The sequence below is a fragment of the Microplitis mediator genome, chromosome 7 (assembly GCF_029852145.1).
Source record: "Microplitis mediator isolate UGA2020A chromosome 7, iyMicMedi2.1, whole genome shotgun sequence".
In the NCBI taxonomy this organism is placed as follows: Eukaryota; Metazoa; Arthropoda; class Insecta; order Hymenoptera; family Braconidae; genus Microplitis; species Microplitis mediator.
The window spans coordinates 8,597,828-8,620,088 of NC_079975.1; the positions used below are offsets into that span (position 1 = coordinate 8,597,828).

The window sequence follows — 22,261 nt, forward strand, 5'->3', positions numbered from 1 at the left end:
TGAATATCATGTGTTCTCATAACGAATCGACTTTTTAATTACCACACAATTTCATTTGTTATTATAATAAAATGATTTGTTACCGTAAGCTAATCATATTTTCCACTATAACGAAATTTTTCTTACTCTCTAAACATGAATTAGTGAATATAAGTGAATATTCACTAATTCCAAGTGCAAACCGAACCACTAATTTCAAAAAGTGGTTCGGTGGCACTCAGAATTAGTGAATATCCACTTATTTCACTTATTCATGTTTAGAGAGTATGACGACGAAACTCTTTTTTTCCAGGTAGTTAGACTAAAATCAAATCAACTTTTGCGACCCGGGTTGTCAATTAAATTTTTAGTTTTTCAATAAATATCGAATCATGTTCATTACCTGCATTCAATATTGGAAAATAATCGAATTATTATGTTGGCATTTTTTAATTTTCGGCATAAATTTTTTTATTTTTCCGGGCGCATATATTTACATGTTATGTTGTTATACACGTTGTTTGCTGTCAGCTTTTATTTTTTATGTCCAAAGTTAATATTAACTTTACAGTTTTATATGAAGATAAAGGATACGAGTTAATTTGTCTGGATTTTTTTTTTTTAAATTACTAAATTATTAAAATTTTTAATTTTTCAATAAACAATTTAGTGAACTGGTAGAAAAAAAAAAAATAAGCGCGGAATTATTTTATTCAGACGTCACTATTTTCGATTGCGATATTATTTTTTGTAATTGACGATCAAAATTTCGTTGCTATTTATCAAATTATTTAAAAGTGTAATTGAGAAGAGGCAATAAAGATTAACTGATATTTATTAGAAGTGATTAAATTCAACTTATTCAGTCGTATAAGAATAAAAGAAACCGTGTATATCTAATGGAGCTCAGCAAAAGATTTTTTATTCTTTTCGATCTCATTAGATTGTATAAATAAAGTAAATTTGCATAATCTCGATCATTAATTTGTTAGTTAATCTAACTTGATGAATAATTTATATTTTTTAAGTATATTGTCTGATATAAATTGCAAATTTTTGAGTTTACTTAACTTCAAACATTTTTACACACCTCAAGCGCAAACGCGTTGTGTGTGTCTTTTTACGATCGACATTATTTTTTCGATTAATTCACTCATGTTAAATCATCTCTGCACTCTTTTGACTACAATAAATTGGATTAAATTGTATACTAGTACTGAAAATTTGTTAAGGATTAATTTTGATTCGGTATTAAGTCGATTTATTATTCCATTAATTTTAAATAAATTATTTTAATCCAAAAAAACCAGTGCTGTCAATTGTCTTGCACGAATCTTCGGAAGCATGACAACTTTTGAAAAATATAATGAATTAGCCTAATTTTTTTGTATCGGCAATTTTTTGTTGCAAGAACCTTTTTGAAAATCACTATCTAAATTCTTTTTGTTTAATTGCAAGTAATGAAAAACTTAAAACCGGTAATACATAAAAAATTAAGCTGCCATTTTTTATTTTTATTATTATCATTTTTTCTTTTTTTTTCATTCACTAACTACTGGCAGTAACACTGGTGTGGCAGTAAGATAAAAAAAGAAAAAGCGACATCTACGAAAAAAATGGCGGAATATTTTTAAAAAATTTTGAATAATAAAAGTCAAAGTAAATTAAAAAAATCAAAATCAAAATTAATAATAAAAAAAATAAATATTTATAATTACTAGAAATTTAAATTGCGCCCCTTAATTTCAATCAATAAGGAATCGTGGACCATCCTTCCGATAATTCGATACTTAGTTATGAGCGATTGAGGTGAGAACTTTTTGATTTCCCATCTTTTTATTTTTCTCTTAATATGATTGCTTAAAAGTTGGTTATACGTAACTAAATTTTTTGTGCTTCTATCAAAAAAATTTTAGTCACCTTATTAATTTAAAAAAAGTGGGGGAAATTCAGGTGTAGTAATCTTGAATTAAAACAGGTTTATTAATTATATAAATGGAAAATTATCTTTATTAAAAGTGCGCCTAAGGACGTGTCATTGCTCTCGAGAGATTTTTCGAAGACTTACTTATTCTTTTGATATCATTTAACAGTGAGGTCTCTTCATTTTCTTAAATATATACATGTATAAATAAAAAAAATATATATACAAAGACAATATGAAGCAAAACTCATTACTTCGCCGTTACTTAGAAATTGAGCCTCAATCTGTCGTAAAACCAAATACTTCAGCTCATAAAATTCGGTTAATACTTGTTTACTTTTTCTTAAGAAAAACATATCTCGTGAACTCAATATACAACACATATTATAGTATACGTTTTAAATATAATATCATAAAGTTATTCGAAATAATGTTTCGAACAAAATATTCGACTAAAAGAAAACTTAGAATAAAATAAAATATTAAAATGAAAGATTAGTTTCTGCATAAGGAAACCAACAAAAATTACGTAGCATTCAATGCCAATCAAAATTTCAGTCAATGGCATTTTTACGGCAAGTTTCACTTCATAGCGACGGTATTTTTAGCTTATATTTGTGTCGTGTGTAATATATTATTTATATGTATATATTTGAATGTAACAGATATTTTTGTTATCATATTTATTGTATTTATTTTTCGTTATTTATTTTTGTTATATTTTTAACTATCGGAATTTATTTTTCAATTGAATCAGAGCTGTGAATTATTTATTGTTTAGTGTCTATGAAATGTGTTATCTCAACTTTTTGTTTATTTGATATTAAATTTATTTATCTTGGAACTATAAATATTCATTTTTTAAATTTATCCATTGTATTGGGCGATATAAATTACAATGGTTGTACTTCAACTATGTATCTAGAGATCACGATATTTTAGAGTTGAATATATCTGATTTGACTATTTTAACGTCAGATTGATATATTTATATTTCACGAAAATATTTAATTTAAACTTCTTTTACGTCTAAGGAATATTCATAACTTTTGAAATATAGTAGATAAGTTTTAAACATTTATTAGAAAACTTTAAAAAAAAAAATATTTACTCCCCAGAAAATAATAATACGTTAGCTAAAAAATTATTTTCTCGACCTAAGAATATTTCCGCGATCTAGAAGAAAAGCCGAAATTTTGTTAGTTCAAGAAAATATTTTTTTTTAGCTGTGAAATTATAAAAATTTTGTTTTTCCTTCTCTGTGAATAGAGAATTTTTCTTGACAGAAACAAAATTAAAACCAACATGTATCTAAATAAATATTGAAGGTATTGTTACATTTTTTATGATACCTGCATTGAAACAATGTTTCAGTGTCTCTACAGACCGATTTCGCAGACAACACAATAAAAAATTCGACCTGAAAATTAACACAAATCGTAAATAAAAAATGATCTAAACAAATTGTTACGTTATTTGAACCTATTATTCACTTAGTGTACCAGTTTTCAGACACTAGTTCTTGCATTTTCATAGCTATTATAATTATTATTTTATATAAAATTATTTTTGCAACATCATAATTTCGAATTTTGACCAATAAAAAGTTGAAATCTTAAATTAGTGGACAGTAAAAATTATTAATTATAAAAAAAAAAAATTGTCATGTATAGTGTTTAAAAAATCGAACACCGGTAGATAATGGGTTAACATACACGTCGTTTGTATAAAAAAGTAACATAAATATATATCTAAAGTAACATAAATCAATGTTTAAATTCTGTACAATCGAACCATAGATTTTTACACATGTTATCTGCAACACAAGTGAAATGTTCATTTTAACATTTGTTGTCGTGTTATTTTGACACTTAAATTGACATCTTGAGTATTTATATTTATTAAAAAAAAATTATAATAATAATAATTTATTCATAAAAGTAAAATTGTGTAACAAAAAAAAAAAAAAATTGACGCTTATAAAAGTAATTTATGAATCCAGATAAATCATTTACTTCCATGACAATTAGGAAAATGTCATTAGCATTATAACAACAACATATTCTCTTTAGTCAAATAATATTTACTTGCAACTGTAAATTATTGCACACTTCCAACGCGAAGCGGAGAGGCATTGCTCTACTGTCATCAAATTTAAAAACTAAGTTTTTTTTATCTGTGCATTCATAATATTCAAAAATGTTGGAAAATCCAAAAGTGCACACCTCAATCGCTCATTTTATTTTTAATGATTACTTTTACTATATAATATTAATGTATTTTTTTTTTTATTATGAACTTTTATTCAACTTACAAATTATCAATTTGATTTTTTTATTCCTTATTTTCAGTTTAATATTTTTTTACGAACATTTTTTTTAAATATCCCGCCTTTTGTTTTAGATGTCGCTTTTTTTTCAAACATATTGATACGCTAGTGCTGCCACCAGTAATTGACAGAGAGAAACAATTAAAAAAATGATAAAACAACAGTAAAAATAGCAGCTAAATTTTTCACGAATAATCAGTATTACGTCGTTAATTAATTACAATTAACTAAAAGGATTCAGATAGTAATTCTAATAAGGGTTCTTGGGATAAAAAATACAAAGACAATAAAAAAAAAGTTAGGCCGATTAATGGTGTCTATTGAGAGTTATCGTGTTTACGAAGTTTCATACGTAACAATTGACAACACTAGTTTTTTAAGTTAAAATAATTTATTTTAAATGAACAAAAAAATGAATCGACTTAATATTGGGTTCAAATTTTTCCTGAATAAATTCTCTATATGCTAGTATACAATTTTACCTATTTTAGTGTAATTAAAATAGTGTAGTATGATTTTTATTTGAGTAAAATAGTCGAATAAAAAAAACCGTTCATAAAGCACCCTCAGCGCTTTCGCACTTGAGGTGTGCAACAAAAGTATTTATTATCTTTACGATAAAAAAAAATTATATTTTATTGAGACAAATTTAAGAACTTGGGTTATGAGTTTTAACAGCTTATAAAATAAAAATTAAATGCAGAATAAATAAATTTGCAGTCTACTATAACTATTAATATCGTAATTTTGACAATACAATGTACAGAAATACAGCCGAGTATCGGAATTTGGCGTGTACGTAGTTTAGTAAGTACCGCATAAAAACCACGAAGACAATATTTATAGCACGTGACCGACGTAAGTTTAACACTTTTTTCCTGCAACTTCAGCGAATCGATAATGATGATCGTTATAATGTATGACACGGGATTAAACACGATTTCAGACCACGAATGATGTCAGTTTACGCTTCGGTCAGCCAACATCACCTTTGGTCTGAAATAGTCTTGTTTCATTACTTTTCGCACAATATACTGTTTTATAGTGACCTTAAACTAGTTTTTCTATTCAACTGGTTATCGTTTATTAAAACTTTCGTGTGTTGCTACTATTATGACTTTCAAATATACTGTGTGTTTTATGATTTTGGAATGATAAATCGTTATTGTGCTAATATACTGCTGGAAATTTTCCGTTACATTTAAATTCAAAGGAAATTATTCAAAGTCATTGACAAGATCAATTCAATCAAAAATATTAAGTATAAATATTAGGGTTGTGCGAAACAAATCGACTCAATTAGTTCTAAATTTTAAGTTGTTTGAAAACTTCCAAATCATTCATCAATTTTACGATAAAAAGTTGAATTAATCCAATAATCGATGTTATCAACTTTTATTCAGAAATTAAAGTTATCGTAAAAAAGTTTAATTTGAAACACAATAACAGACAAATAAAGTTCTTCTTCTTATATTTTTGCTTTAATTGATGAAATAAAAAAAAAAAAAACTTGAAATTTTCTTTATTAGTTTCGAGAAAGTTCAACTCCAAGATTAAAAAATACTGCTATCGGTAAACTGCGTTTAAAGTTTGTATTTATGACTGCACTTAGTATCTTATTCGTACGTCATTTAATCAAGTAATCAATAATCGCATTTACTTTATCCTAAAAATATTAAAACACAATAGTTATTTATATACATTCATTTAAAATCAAATCGTTCATACAGACATATGTAAGAGATGTTGGAATCAATTACATAAATTGGTATCATTAATGCATATCAAAATGTAAAACTCAGTAATGAGCCTAAAGATACTGGTGCGACTTCTCAACTTGTTTCATAACTAATATATGAACTAATTTAATATTCTCACTCATGATATTACTTTGAACCTAATCATATTAATTTAATGTTAAATTACAGGAGATATTTTTTCGAACGCTAAAGTAGAGAAAGATTCTTAGAAAATCTATACTATAGTTCATTGTCTTCGCACATTAATTTTTCATGCGATCAACAGAAGTACTTTCATATTCATTGGTTACAAGTTCATATCATAAAAATGTTATGTGTTTTGGAATTTCAACAATCTAATTAGTTACTGAGGTTTGTTTTCTCAAACTATGCACGGAGAAAAATGGAGACAAAGAATGTACGAGTTTTTATTATGCTGCCTAGCAAACTTGAAACGGAGACCAAACTTAAAAAATTATTACGCTGCACTACAATTATTATTGTGAGCCTCTAAAAATTTTTTATTCTCTACTATAATTTCTAATTTAGACAAATAATTTGAATTACAATTTATCTATAAGTTTTGAGTGTACACGGTAAGAAATATTTTGCGGATATCACTATTCCAGAATGGGCGTGAACGCCATACTGTATGGTATCGAAGATTTTTATAGGTTATAAAATTGTATGCATAGATGATTCGACCGTTACGGGAATAGTAACATTGGCAATAGTTGTCGCGGACGCCGTATTGTCAGTATGGCCGTCAGGCCCATGCTGCATTGCCGTATCCACATTACTTCTGGCCGATAAACCTAGTCTAACGACATCTATATAGTTTTGTCGGTAATACGATAGTATACATTGATTGATACGTCAGAAACTATGGCGGGAAAAACTAGTAGCATTGTGTCCTCGGCATTGTAGTATGGGTCTCAGGACCATGCTGTTTCGCCGTGCCTGCTATGCATACATGGGAGCAGTACAATAGCTCTAGTACAATACAATATAGTAAATAACGCCATACTTCTGGGACTCGTTACAATACTGTCTTGGAATATTTCACATACTATTTTAATATCTGTCTTGAGACCATACTTGCATGGTGTTAAATGCTATGCATTTCTTACCGTGTATAATAGTTTTTGTAATGCAGCATAATAATTTTTTAGCAACTCAACGTCCCGTTTCAAGTTTGGTCGACAGCAGAATAAAAATTCTTAAATTTCTTCAGCCCATTTTTCTCCGTGTATAAGTAATCACAATCATTGATTATTTGATAGAGAATTTGTGCTGTCTTAGTATCTGAGATATCTCTTGAATTAACATTTCTTTCTTAAATGATCATAATTAAGTCTTTTATTAAGTGCTTGTAATTTGGCCCTCGCTTGTAATTAGGGTACAAAGCGCTTCTTCGAATATTTTAACTATCCCGATCTTCAATTGTACTCAGGATCTATTAGTTTTTCATTTAAATTAGAATTTTTTTGTTCATTATTTTAAATTATGGAGCATTGATCTCTTAGCTCTATATATATTCTGTATAGTTTTAGCCACTTTAGGGCCAGTTTTGGACACAATGTCTATACTATTGCAATGGAAGTTTTTTTTTATACTTCTTCATTAATTGAAATGAAGTATTAAATATCCAAAAATTGAGTAATGGTCACAAAAGATAATTTTAACCCTATACCCCTATTTTTAGTAATATTGTCAGGTTGATGCCTGTTCTAATAAATAAGCGATTGCTCGTACGTAGCGTTTTATTAGTTACAATTATTATTCGGAATCGGTAGTTTACCGAGAAAACTGCATTATAGTTTACAAGTATCCTAGTCATTGCATGTACAACTTTAAGATGTACCTTACTAAGCTTTTAATTGGTTTAAAAGTGGATCCATACTAAACTGTAATGAATTTTTCGGACTCTCTTATTCTATTAATTCTTAATTAGATTAATTCAATTTTTATAGAGAGATTACGAATGAAATGTATTCAAAATTAATTATAATTTTTCATTACTTCTGAGTATTTATGCCCTATGATGTTAAAACATATGTTTAAACGAAAACGCCTTTTAATTTTCATATTTTGAAGCTCATTCAGCTCTAAACCAGCTTAAAGTTCTGGAGATAGCTCGCAAAGTCAGACAATAATCGCATTTTGCACACTTTGAGTGCGAAGCGTTGAGTGTTCTATTCTCGCTTGGAAATTTTTCACCTCTCTAATCTCCTTTATTTAATTCTGACGCTAAATTGTACCTGTAGTTCATATAATATACTAAAATATCACAAAAATACTCACTTTTACAAAGAGAACATTCTCATAAACAAAAGTGACGCTATCTTAGATCTATTCAATTTGGTATTCATGTCAAAAAGTTAAATTCGATGTTCAATTCCGGTCGTGTCGGCTGATCTGTATTTACGTTCGTAAAAATGTAAATACGGCATCTCTCAAGACGCAATGAATCGATTGCAAGGAGCCTCGACTGCATGGTCGAATAAAATAAATTCTCTCTACCTATCTATTTATTAACCTCATTCCTTTTGCTTTCGCTTTATCTACTTTTTACTCTATAAACATCAAAAACAAGCCATATCACACATCAATACATCAATAATTAATTGAATCGTTTATTTGAGAAACCCCATAAGTCAAGAAAACAAAATTTTTCGGGAAACACAAAAAACATTTTTTTGGAAAAACTTGACATTAAAATAATAAATAAATAATTGAATACAATAATGTTAGCGTCTCTGAAAACGATTCCAACAAGAAAAATTTTATTTTAACTTCCCGCTAAGAAAATTGTAAATTTTCAAAAATTCGGGAAGTTATTGGTTTCGGTCCGATTTACGAAAATCGAATTTCCATCAGATGTCGACGTTTCAAGGTCCTAGGAAGCTATCCTGACTAATTTCACGATGATGTCCGAGTGTATGTATGTGTGTACGTACGTACGTACGTACGTATGTATGTATGTAAATATTCATAACTCTTGAACGGATGAACCGATTTTGATCGTTGAGGTGTCATTCGATGCGGCTTGTTAATGTCTTGAGGCCGTAGAACTTTGAACTTAATCGGTAGGGTGCGTTCAGAGATATTTCAAAAATAAAATTTTTTCAAAAATGTTTTATTTGGATAACTTCCAATTTGCTCGATGGATTGATTCCAAAATCTAATCAGCTCTAAAACTCTATAAGCCGCGTCGAATGCCACCTCAACCATCAAAATCGGTTCATTCGTTCAAGAGAAACCGTTGACGAAAGAATTCAAAAAAAATTTTTTCCTTGGTTTTTTTGAAATTTCTCAAAAACGGCTGAATAAATCAATTTCAAAATTCGACCAGCTTTAGAACTTGATAAAACGCGTCGATTGCCACCTCAACCATCAAAATCGGTTAATTCGTTCGCGAGATATCGTGGAAGAAAGAAATGCTAAAAAATGGTTTTTTACAAAACAATGGCATACAAAAGTAATTGCGAGCTCGAAGAGCTCGAAAATATATTCACAATAATGTTTTCGAGCTCAGCGAGCTCGAAAACAGCGGGAAGTTTTGGGGCTGGCCCGCAGGGTCAACTGACAGACCGATTTTTTTAACTGAAACTACTTAAAAAAATTATTTAAAGTTGATTGACTTATGGGGTTTCTCAACCAAACGGAAAAAAAAGTTATAAAATCATTGTTTTTTTAAATGTTTCCACTCAAATCATTTATTACACTGATAAAATGAAGTATTAAATATGTATTTGAACTCTGAAACTCAGAAATTACAAAAAATTATAATTAATTTAATCATTTTAATTAGTCATATAACAGTCAACAATAAAAAAACATTTGAAATTAATTTCCCAAAAAAGCGCGAATTTCAAATAAAAAAAAAAACAATTATTTCTGTGAAACTAAAACGGCATTTGTCTATTTGAGTCAGTGACTTATGGGGTTTCTCAATTAAATTAAATTGCTGTCACCCCGTTAATTTTTTTTTAAACGCTGATTTGATGCATATTTTGATTGGTTTCTATGGAGGGACATCCAAGGAATCCAAAAATGCAAAAAACCCAATTTCGTCAAAAACATGACTTATGGGATTTTTCGAATAAACGATTCAATTATTTTTTGAAATTTTCAATAGGATTACTTGTCGGGTATCAGTTGTCATGCAACCGATGGAATCATATCGTTCATAAAATATAGTGGAGTTACATACTCGTACACACAGAAAAAATTACTAAGTTCCTTTATGCTACATAGTGATTTTTTGTGTCGTGAATATTATAACCTCATATTAACGCCAGACTGTATTGGCCACAGAACACAAATTAGGATAAAAATATTAAAGAATTGCAATAAAATAATGCGTATTTATAATAGACAGAAAAACAGATGAAAGACGGTGTCGACATAATCTGCGCACGCAATTTTTCGTTGTAATGTAGGAAATTCTTTTATTTTTAGCAAAAGTTACTGTGTTGAAATAGAAATAAATTCCTCTTTCATGTTAACATAGAAAAAGTTTCTTTGTTAGTAGATAAGAAAAATTACCTTGATATCATAGCAAATATTCTTATGTAGAATCGGTAAAGTTTCTGTGTTAATACAGGAAATTTCGCTATATATAAACAGAGAAAAATCTCTATGGTTTTCTCTCCATGGACGATTGTATAAATGACTACACGTCTATACGTTTTATGTTAACTCGCCTGTTCTACACGGAGGAAAAAAAATGGCATTATTTTCCTATGTCGACATAGTGAAAATTCTTATGTCAAAATAGAAAAAATTTATATGTAAACATTGAAAGCATTTCAAAATTAGCATACAAAGTATTCCTGTGTGAACATATTATTAATTTATATGTTATTATAGGAATTTTTCCGATGCTGAACGGGAAAATTTCTAAGTCAATAAATTCAACAAAATCAATTTGTTACTTTTAGATTTTTATGTAGACAGAAATTTTTCTATATTGGCATAGTAAAAATCCCTATAATAGCATAGAAATTTTGTGTATCTTACATGGTTATTTTTCCATATCAGTGTAGGAATAATCACTATGTTAGTATTGAAATAGATTCTATGTGAGCATAATGAAAATACCCATGTTAGAATTTAAAAAATACGTGTGCGAAAATGGAAATATATCAATTTTTACTCTCTGCGTATACATGAATAATTTCTAATTACGACCGCATATGTAAGCAATTTTTAAATTAACTGCAAATAGTAGATCAACTGAGACTACAAAATTTTTTTCAATTTTTATTGCTGCATGAGCGTTTGTGGTTTGCACTTTTTTATCTTAAAAACTTTATATTTTAAAGTATTTTTTGCCTTTCGTTCGTAATAGGAAATGCACTTGTGTGATTAAATCTGTAGAACGAGTTAAAATAAACTATTAAAACAAGTTTAAATAAGAACGATGAAGATAATGAGAATGAGATTAGATATTTACTATGTTCGTTATTCTTGAGTTTAGAATTTTAATGATGAGTAAGTTATAGTGATTTCTACATTGAAACAATAGATTAATTCAATAGTCAAACCAAGTAAACGGAAAAGAAAGACGATAGAGAGCGAGAGAAAGGGGAAATAAAGGCTGCTATTGAAACTTGAAGAACTTGCTGTAATAAACCATCTTATAAACTAAACCCCACGAGCCATTATCATCTTGATCGTGCAGGCAAACTCTTAAATTTTACTAGCTCTGAAACAATAGTCCTTTAGATTGATACTTTTCACAAATATTTTTTCCTGTAATTCTTCCAAAAAGTTTAAGCGCTTTTCTTTCTCAAGTATAATAGTGGTAGATAGTACAAGAAAACATAGAGAAGTTTGCTTTGTTCATGATTGGTGGAAATTTTTTAAAAATTTGAATGATTTATGTTGAATAGAACAACAACGGAGCTTTCTTTTCCATGTTCATAGTTTTTATTATGATTAAATAAAAGTGAACATTGAATTTCTTTTTATTTAATATTAATTTTGAATGTATAAAAATATTTGGCTTGAAATATACGATCTACCGAAAATAAAAGTGTATCTAATAAAAAAAATGTATATAGAAATAGAAAATAATGAAATTAAAATTTTCATTTCTATAGTCAGACAAATGAAATAATGTCTTTTTCTAAATTCAACGAACGTTAAATCAAACGGAATATTGTCTATTATCTTATCGTGAAACCTGGAGTATTTCAGATTTTTCTATTTTGTTGTTACTGCGTTTACGTGGCTAGTTTACTAAATAGAGAGATAGATTGAAACCGGGATGAATGTTGTTAATCGGATTTTCGAGGTTTTAATACGTACTTACAAATAAAGAGATAAAATCTGTCGGAAACACTGATTTTTTTCAACAATTAATTTTTTTTAACTCATACAATAATTGTCTGAAAGTAAAGAAGGAGTATAGAAAAACATATAGAAACTGAAAGACTCAATTAAACTGTTAATTACGAATAATGTCGGAAAAAAAATCTGTAAAACAGCTCGTAAACGTTATGATTTTTAAATTTATTAGCTTTTCGAGCTCAGAAATCGCTTGGACTAGAAAAAAATGTATGTTGCTGAAAAGACGCAATTTTTGTACAACGATATCTTTGGAACAAATCGACCGATTTTCATGTGTTTTGTGACCATTGGAAGTACGATTTGAGACTTTGCTTTCGTTAAATTTTGAAGTGAATCGATCGAGTGGTTTACGAGTTATGTAACAAAAACCTAAAACAACAATTTTTTTTAAATAAATTGGAAACTACTCGACCGATCGACATCAAAATCTACTCAACTTTAATTAATGAGCTTTTTTGATTGCCTCAACGAACGTTCAAATCGGTTCATTTGTTTCAGATATCGTACGACTAAAATCAGTTTACACACACACACACACGCACAGGCGCGCGCGCACACATAGGTTCATCTGAGAGTAATAGCAGTAGAAGTCAGAATAACTTTCCAGGACGTCAAAACATCGACATCTGATAAAAACTCGATTTTCGAAAATCGGACCGAAATCAATAAATGCCTTTTTTTTTTTTAATTGTCTATTTCATAGTGGGAAGTCAATAAAGGATCAATTATGAAATTAGGGGAGGGAGGGGCAAAAGGGGGTACTTAAGGAAATACCAAGTTTTCGAGGACTCAAATACGCTAAATCTTTTTTTTTTTTAATGATATTCAAAGTAAATAGAAGAAATTTTCAGTTACCGTTGAAAAAAAAAATTTTTCATTTCTGCGGGCAAAGTGGGGTACCCCCTAAAAAAGGCAAAAAAAACAAATTTCTGGATTTTAAACGAATTTGATTGAGTTGAATTTTTTTGTAAGTAATTTACCGGAAGAAAAATTATATTTTACATGTTTATTGGATACAAAAGAAGAAAAAAAATTTTTAATAGTTTTTATCATAAAACAAACGTCATTAATATTTTTCAACTGACAATTGATTTTTGAAAAAGTTTACCAAAAAAAATTCAAAGTAACGCTTAATTATATTTATAGCAGTGATTTTGGATTATCAAAGTTGATTTTGGAAAGTGATTTGTTTTTATCAAATTTTGGGGGTACCCCGTTTTGCCTACCCTACCCCCTTTTGCCCCCCCCCCCCTTCCCCTACTTATCATCCGATTATAGAAGTTTAAAACATAATATTCTAATAATTTTAAGTTAAACACATTCTTTAAAAACTATCATTTTTAAAAGAATCGGAACTGCTAATTAAGAATTTAAAAAAAATTAATAAGCTTGTTTGCATGAAAAACATAACAACGCTAATTACTGACAATAAATTCCACTTCTTAGTACTTAATATGAATTTTTAATATTCTCGTTTTCTGTACATTCAATCTCTACCATCATATCTGACTGTATTTACTTATGAATACCAACCATCTATTATTTATATTAGTAGGTTTAAAGTATAATAAAGTTACAAACGAGATATTTTAACTTAAAATTTATCATTTTGCTAAATTATCAGTCATAATTTCCTTAGTAATAAATACTTTTCATCGAAATGGATAATTTAAAAAACATTTTAAATTTCTAGCTGATATTTTTCATTTGTTGTACGAGATAAAAGTATTGTAATATATAAGAAATTAATCACTTTATAGAATTCTTTAAATTTACGAAATAGTTTTTAGTTTTCGGAGACTCACTTATTTGCTTTTTAAGCAGCCTTATAATTTAACTTTCCGAATGTTAGAAATAAATACAAGACCTATAGATTTTATAGCATATTCACGAAGGAGACAAATATATATAGATACTTATTTATAAGTTATTGATAAACTTTTAAAGTTGCTTTACTTTTTTTTTTTTCAGTCACTCAATAAATGATTGAAAAGAAGTTCGATGTCGAACAAAAAACAAAGTAACTACAGAAAAGAAAAAAAACTTACATAGAAAACTTTATTTTCTATCATTTTTCTTGCTAAATTTAAAAAAATGTCTGATCTTATAAAAGCCATTCGGATGGTCACGAGAAACAATACGAAATCTGTCGAGGATTTGATCAAACGTTTGCATCTATACATCACTTGTATCTTTTCAACTGCACAATGCTGCGCATGTCGATCAGACAATATGACGTGAACTGTGGTAGACCAATATCCTGCGGGTTCTTCTATTCACAATCATCTATTTTTTATTTTGTTGATAAATGTACGGATTCACTTGAGAATTTTATTAAAAATTGAACTTGACGGTTCAATAAATACTAGTCGACCTAATAGTACGCAATATGTGCTTAAAGGTTTACTTATATATAAATATATAAAATTATTTATGAACTATTACCTACAGGGAGAAAATTTTATTATACTATTAACGATCCTAAATTTTTAATTTCAACTATTTGAAATGGTAGCAAAATTTTTCAGAGGTAAAATAATAAGTTTTACCATCGTACGTTTTGTCTTTTAAATAATTAAAATATGTAACAATACAATCGTTTAAGTCCGAGTATAATAAAACTGCCAAAATATTGGAGCTATTATTGATAACTTTAAATGATTGAGTATGATCATCACAATAGCAATCATCCAAGTATTGAGTGAAATTAATCACATATACAGATAAACAAAGAGAAAATTACGTATAGACAAGCTTCAGGGCTTCCCGCCTTTTTCATCCGAGATAATTTCTCGCATCAAAATTTCTCAGGATGAAATTTCTCGTAACATAATTCACTCGAACAAAAATTAATTATGTGATACACCTTGACAACTATACAAAAACACCTACATCATGATCATCATCATCATCATCATCATTATCATCATCATCTTATGTCTCTTACACACATCCAAGGGAAGGAAAAATAATAAGAGGGGATAATGTACTTATATTAAAGCAATTACTATGCATGATGAACAATGTACAATATACATTTTCAATTTTCCAACTGGGGGGCTTTTTCTCTTAACCCCCACCGTCCCTGGACCCCTCCAAAATTTTCGTCTTCCCTCACTCTCCCGTATTTCTATTAACAAGATAAATTTTCGTATGAGAAAATATATCCGAAGATATTTTTACCATGAGAACTTATGGCCGGGATAAAATATTGCACGAGAAATTATTACTGAGGAATTTTGTCGCGAGAAATTATTGCTTGATAAAAAAGAGACGGTTCAAACTGTACCGCCAATATTTAAATTCTTTATTAGTTTAGATAGTAATTATTATTTGGGCTAATGAAAACTATTGCCATCAGGTTATTAAGGATTACGATCTTGATAATAGTTTTAATTAGTTAAGACGATAAAAGTTATAATTTCTGATTATCATCAATAATTGTAGATTTTGCCATATTGCTGATCGATACTACAATTCAAATTGTTTATCTACACGGTAAGAAATATTTTGCAGATATCACTATGCCAATATGGGCGTGAACGCCATACTGTATGGTTTCGAAAATTTTTATAGGTTATAAAATTGTATGCATAGATGATTCGACCATTGCGGGAATAGTAACATTGGCGATAGTTGTCGTGGACGCCGCAATGTCAGTATGGCCGTCAGGCCCATACTGCGTTGCCGTATCCACGATTCTTCTGGCCAATAAACCTAGTCTAACGACATCTATATAGTTTTGGTCGTAATACGATAGTATACATTGATTGACACGCCAGAAATTATGGCGGGAAAAACTAGTAGCATTGTGCCGTCGGCATTGTAGTATGGGTCTTAGGGCCATGCTGTTTCGCCGTGCCTGCTATGCATACGTGTGAGCAATACAACAGCTCCAGTACTATACAGTATAGTAAATAACGCCGTACTTCTGGAACTCGTTACAATACTGTCTTGGAATATTTCACATACTATGTTAGTATCTGTCTCGAGACCATACCAGCATGGTGTTGAACGCCATATATTTCTTACCGTGTAATCATTCAAATGATATTCACTACTATCGAAATCAGTTTTTAAATTTTACTATAACTAGATGATAACTTTTACTGTAAAATTCTCTCCGTTTAGGTCAACTCTTGAAATTGTAATGTCTTTAATAAATTTATTGCCGTATAATTCATACGTGCACAGTAAAAATTGGGAGTGGATCCGGATTTTATTCGAATCCGAATTCACTCCCACTCGGAGTTCCGGAGCTTAAAAAAAATCACTCATAGGAAGTGAATAGGGATTTTTTTGGAGCGGAGTGATTTTGTAGTGACGCAGATTTTAGTTCAATCCGCATTCACTCCGTTCTGGAGTTTTGACACCTAAATAAATTTATATTTAAGAGAAATATCTGTTTTATGAGAAATATAATAACTTTAATACATCTACGGAGTGAATTTCATTGCAAAGAGAGTAAATAAATAACAAATCATCCACTCTACGTTTACTCCAGATTTACTCCGAAAATTTTTCACAGTGTATGTAGAAGGTTATTTAGAATTCTAAACAAAACTATAACTTTTATTCATTCCAAAGAGTTTGCTCCAAGTAATTAGAATTACTTTGACATTTCCGAGGATCTGCAGCGAAAGATATGTTGATAGACTTCTTCGAAAGTATAAAAGAGAAAATAGAGTAACAGATAGTGAAGAAGAACTGAAGCGTTTGAAAGCTTGACAACTTTTATTTAAAAAGCTAATTAAGCTATTCAATTAACATACTACTTTACTTTACTTCCTTAATTGCTGCAGTACAATCATGAGATGAAATAAATGAATAAAAAAAATTTTTTTTCAAGCATCTTCAAACTTTAAATTTACCAAAGAAATTATACACAAAATTGATTTGTGTTTTTATGCAAAATGTGAAAAGGGAATAATTATAAACTTATAATTGAGCTATTCACAGTACCTCAGAAATGAATAAATATAACTGAAATAAATTAGTAAATAATCACTTGGAAAATTGAAATGATATTATTTGTACATCAGAGTGAGCAGATGAGAGTCAGTGGAAAAAGATAAAGAGAGAGAAAGAGGAAAAAAGAAAGAAATATGAAGAGAAATATTCATTATTCATGCGAAATAAGCTCTTTTCTTGCTTTACCAAAAAAAAAGTTATTGGAACAGAATATTTTTTTTATTATTGTAAGAATGAAAAATGACACTATAATTGACATTTGAACAAGTTTTAACATTTTAATTGTATTATGACAATAATGATATTTAACCAGTGACATTAAAAAGTATGCACTACTTCTGACGAAACGATTAAATTTTACTACACTGGTCACAGAAATTAAGGGATAGAAAAAAAATCCGAAATTATTAGGTGATTTTCAACATGCTGTAACTCGGTAAAAAATGATCGTATAAAAAAACTAAAAAGAGCAAATTGTAGCCTCAAGTTTCTAGTTTTCAGATCTGGACCTCAAAATTTTTTATCATGTACGGTTCCGGAGTAATCATAAGAAAACCAACGAAAAAAAAATTTTCAAAATTTTTGCTAGTCTTTCAATACCTCTATGGGCGACAATAAATTTTTTTGAATAATTCGACTGTCTGACTTTTCTCGGAAATTTTATGCCCTTTAATTTGGTGGCCTTAAAAAGTCTCTACGACGATTTGGCGCCGAGTTATCATTGATCAAAGCAAAAAAGTCCATTTTGACTTTGATAATCAATAACTCCGGATGTATTGGTCGTACAGAGAATGGAAGCAGGGTTTTGAAAACTGGAAAATATTCTCTATAAGGCAAAATTAGTGGCATTTGATAGAAAAATTTTTTTTAAAGCGATATTGTTTGGTAAAAAACAGGTCAAAATTCACAAATTTAAGGACATTCGGAAATCTTGCTATAACTTTGGATATAACGGATGAACAAAGGATATCTTCGACTTTTTTTCAACCTCAAAGTGTCCTGAAAAAACCCTGAAAATTTCAAATCGCTGCGATTTTTCTTTCTTAGTGCCCCGAAGCTTTAAATTTATCGATTTTGTCAAAAATCACCATAATTGGTAGTTTCTCGGTTTTTGTTCAATTTTTTCGATTTGAAAATGGTTTTTCTACCGATAATCTTCATTTCTTCGATCAAAAAGATCAATTATCGAAGAAAATTTAAAAAAAAAAAATTTTGAAAAAAATTTTTTTTTTTTCAAAATTTTTTTTTTCAAAAATTTTTTTTTTTTAAATGTTTTTTTTTTTGTTGTATCCGCAATGATTTATCATTGTCAAAAAAAATTCCTAAAATTTTTTTTACTGCCGGCATTAGAGTTACCCAAAGGGTATGTTTGTTAAGTTGACATTTAAAGCAGATGCAGTTACAGCGGTAAAAAAAATTTTAGGAATTTTTTTTGACAATGATAAATCATTGCGGATACAACAAAAAAAAAAAAACATTTAAAAAAAAAAATTTTTGAAAAAAAAAATTTTGAAAAAAAAAAAATTTTTTTCAAATTTTTATTTTTTTTCGATAATCGATCTCTTTGATCAAAGAAATGAAGATTATCGGTAAAAAAACCATTTTCAAATCGAAAAAATGAACAAAAACCGAGAAACTACCAATTATGGTGATTTTTGACAAAATCGATAAATTTAAAGCTTCGGGGCACTAAGAAAGAAAAATCGCAGCGATTTGAAATTTTCAGGGTTTTTTCAGGACACTTTGAGGTTGAAAAAAAGTCGAAGATATCCTTTGTTCATCCGTTATATCCAAAGTTATAGCAAGATTTCCGAATATCCTTAAATTTGTGAATTTTGACCTGTTTTTTACCAAACAATATCGCTTTAAAAAAGATTTTTCTATCAAATGCCACTAATTTTGCCTTATAGAGAATATTTTTCAGTTTTCAAAACCCTGCTTCCATTTTCTGTACGACCAATACATCCGGAGTTATTGATTATCAAAGCCAAAATGGACTTTTTTGCTTTGATCAATGATAACTCGGCGCCAAATCGTCGTAGAGACTTTTGCAGGCCACCAAATTAAAGGGCATAAAATTTCCAAGAAAAGTCAGACAGTCGGATTATTCAAAAAAATTTATTGTCGCCCATAGAGGTATTGACAGACCAGCAAAAATTTTTAAAATTTTTTTTTCGTTGGTTTTCTTATGATTACTCCGGAACCGTACATGATAAAAAATTTTGAGGTCCAGATCTGAAAACTAGAAACTTGAGGCTACAATTTGCTCTTTTTAGTTTTTTTATACGATCATTTTTCACCGAGTTACAGCATGTTGAAAATCACCTAAAAATTTCGGATTTTTTTTATATCCCTTAATTTCTGTGACCAGTGTATGTTGTAGATTAATATTTATCATATCTATTATAGACGAGCCATACGAAAAAAATATATATCCGAATATATCCGGGCAAATCTGCATATATGAGACATCTATTTATATATATGTTGCATATATGTGACATATTCCAGATTTGCCCGGATATAGATTTTTGTCGTATGGGGAAAAGAAATTTCAGTTAAATTTTCGATGCAAGCATCGTAATTTTTCCTACTGATTATTGTAGTGGTGGACTATACCTTTAAAATCATAAGTTTTACGATGTAACATTTGAAATATTATTTAAGAAATAACACAAAATCTTAAGCTCTTTAGTATAAATTACGATGTGAACATCATAAAATTTGATGTAATAGAAATTTTATATATAAGTATAAAATAATAATCGCTCGGATGGGTGTTGGATTCGACCACGAGACCTTTCGAGTACGACGTGACCGACGCCTTAGACTACTCGACCACAAAAAGGTCCACAAATTCAGGTAGTTTTTAAGATCTAGATAAATGATATAAATAAACAGTCATAAGTGACGAAAACGCCCTTTACGGTGGACACAATAACTATTTGAAAATCATGATGCAACATCGTAATTTTCATAACTTACATCGTATTATAACAGAGGCAGCACTGTAATATTTATGATAGTCAAAAGTAAATAGGGTAATATCGGAATCAATATACCCGGGAAAAAAAAGTTCATGTCTGACCATATATGATCATATATGAGCATTCATATAAGGTCATATCTGATAATTGGCCATGTCTGATCATATATGATGAGATATGATATACATATAGGTTTGACAAAAATTATTTGAACTAAAAAAACAAAGTTTTAATTTTATTGTTCATTAACATTCATTGAAATTTATTTATATACAGTTTCTGAATGGTAATATTTTTTTATTGTTTTTACGATGCTAATGTTGTAATTTTTGAAATAATTTTCAATCCGAAGTCTTTGTTAAAATTACGACGTTAAATGGTAAAAAACATAACCTACATAGTTAATTTTCAAAATAAGACATTTGAAAATTAATATTAATGAAAGTATAGTCCACGATTACGATGTTAACATCGTAAATTTCAGTAGAATTTTCTTTCCGTGTATAATAATGATTTGCACAAATTAAACTTGAGTGAAATATCTTGCATCTAAATCAAAAAAAATCATTTTACTTATTTTTATCTATCAACCTCGAATACTAACTATGTTTAAAAATTATTACCGATAACAACAATTGTTAGTAAACTTTTTTTTATTTCAAAATAATGCGTCAGATAAAATGGAGGACTGGATTCGAAGGGAGAATAATTGGTGAAGATTAATATATCAGTGTGATAAGTTTAGACAAAGATACCTCAGAAAAGTCTGATGGCGGCTTGCCAGACTAGATCCGCGTTCAAACGAGCTTTGAGCTTCTCCAGCACTGTGAGCCCTCGAGTTCTTTACTTTTCTTTTATAGAAGAGTAAATGGACGAGACCCTGACGTTCAAAGAGTTCAAATTTAAATTCCACTGGCACTCGTCTATTCGTCTTCTCTGTGCTTCATCAGTAGTCTTTCACTTCTTTGCTCACACGTTTCTTTTAAATGGACGTCACAGATGGCAAAGCTATATTTTTCGTTTGGATGATGTAAACTCACTTGCCAACTCATTTCAGTTCGAACACTTTACTTGGCATTCGACATGTTTGCGCAGTGGCCCGTCCAAATCTGGATGTCCAGTTCTCCGCTGCTTTTCCTACTAACATCTGTTGACATTTTTACTTTTATCACTGTTAAGGTGTTGTAGCAACAATAAGTGTATACTTATGTATACATATGTATATATTTATGTATCTCAATTGATGGATTTTAACCCTTTCCTGGCTCGAAGTATCGGTGAGTCTAGGTATGAGTCATGTGGGGATAGAGCCAATTAAAGTCCGTTGTAAGGCTGTATGAGTGAAAATTTAGTTGTGGTAGTGTAGACAAGCGCCCCCTTTTACCATTTTTCCGGCCCCCTCTCTAGAAAACAGACTATAGCTCTCTCATTTTAAGAATAAGACGTACGAGTCAAATTAAAAGTAGGGATTCAAGGTCGACCGGGAAAGGATTAAATTTTATGTGACACATTAAAATTACTTGAAATATTATTGTAGCTGTCAATATTATGACTAGCAGTTGCCTGGAATTATATTTTTTCCTCACCTTCGACTCAGATAGGCAATTAGACGCACGAGTTGAAATGTCCTACTTTTCTCCATTGGTGTGTAATATACCATTTATATCTTAAATTCCCAACTTTCAAATTTCCTGATAGTGAGTTACTTATTTTTATAGTTAGATGACAGCCATTGGCGCAAGTCTACAGGGAACTGAAAGAAAAAATATTATAACAGGGATTTTATTTAATTAATTTTGTTTTAAAATATTTGAATTTGAATTTTATTCGACTGCGCTCTCGGCCCACGCATCACCGTTGCCCCCACGCCGTTAGAGATCGATAATATAAAACTCTAACTGATTGGTTGACACGTTTGGCCGTGTGACGAATGGGTACTCTATGGGGGCCCCGAGTCCCGCCATTTCTAGAG

General features: G+C 29.4%; 1 protein-coding gene across 11 annotated transcripts in view; it reads left to right on the forward strand.

Annotated features, from left to right (window-relative positions):
• LOC130672312 (agrin-like) overlaps positions 1-22,261 on the forward strand; it is a 448,227-nt gene that overhangs the window by 106,237 nt on the left and 319,729 nt on the right. The window lies entirely within an intron of this gene.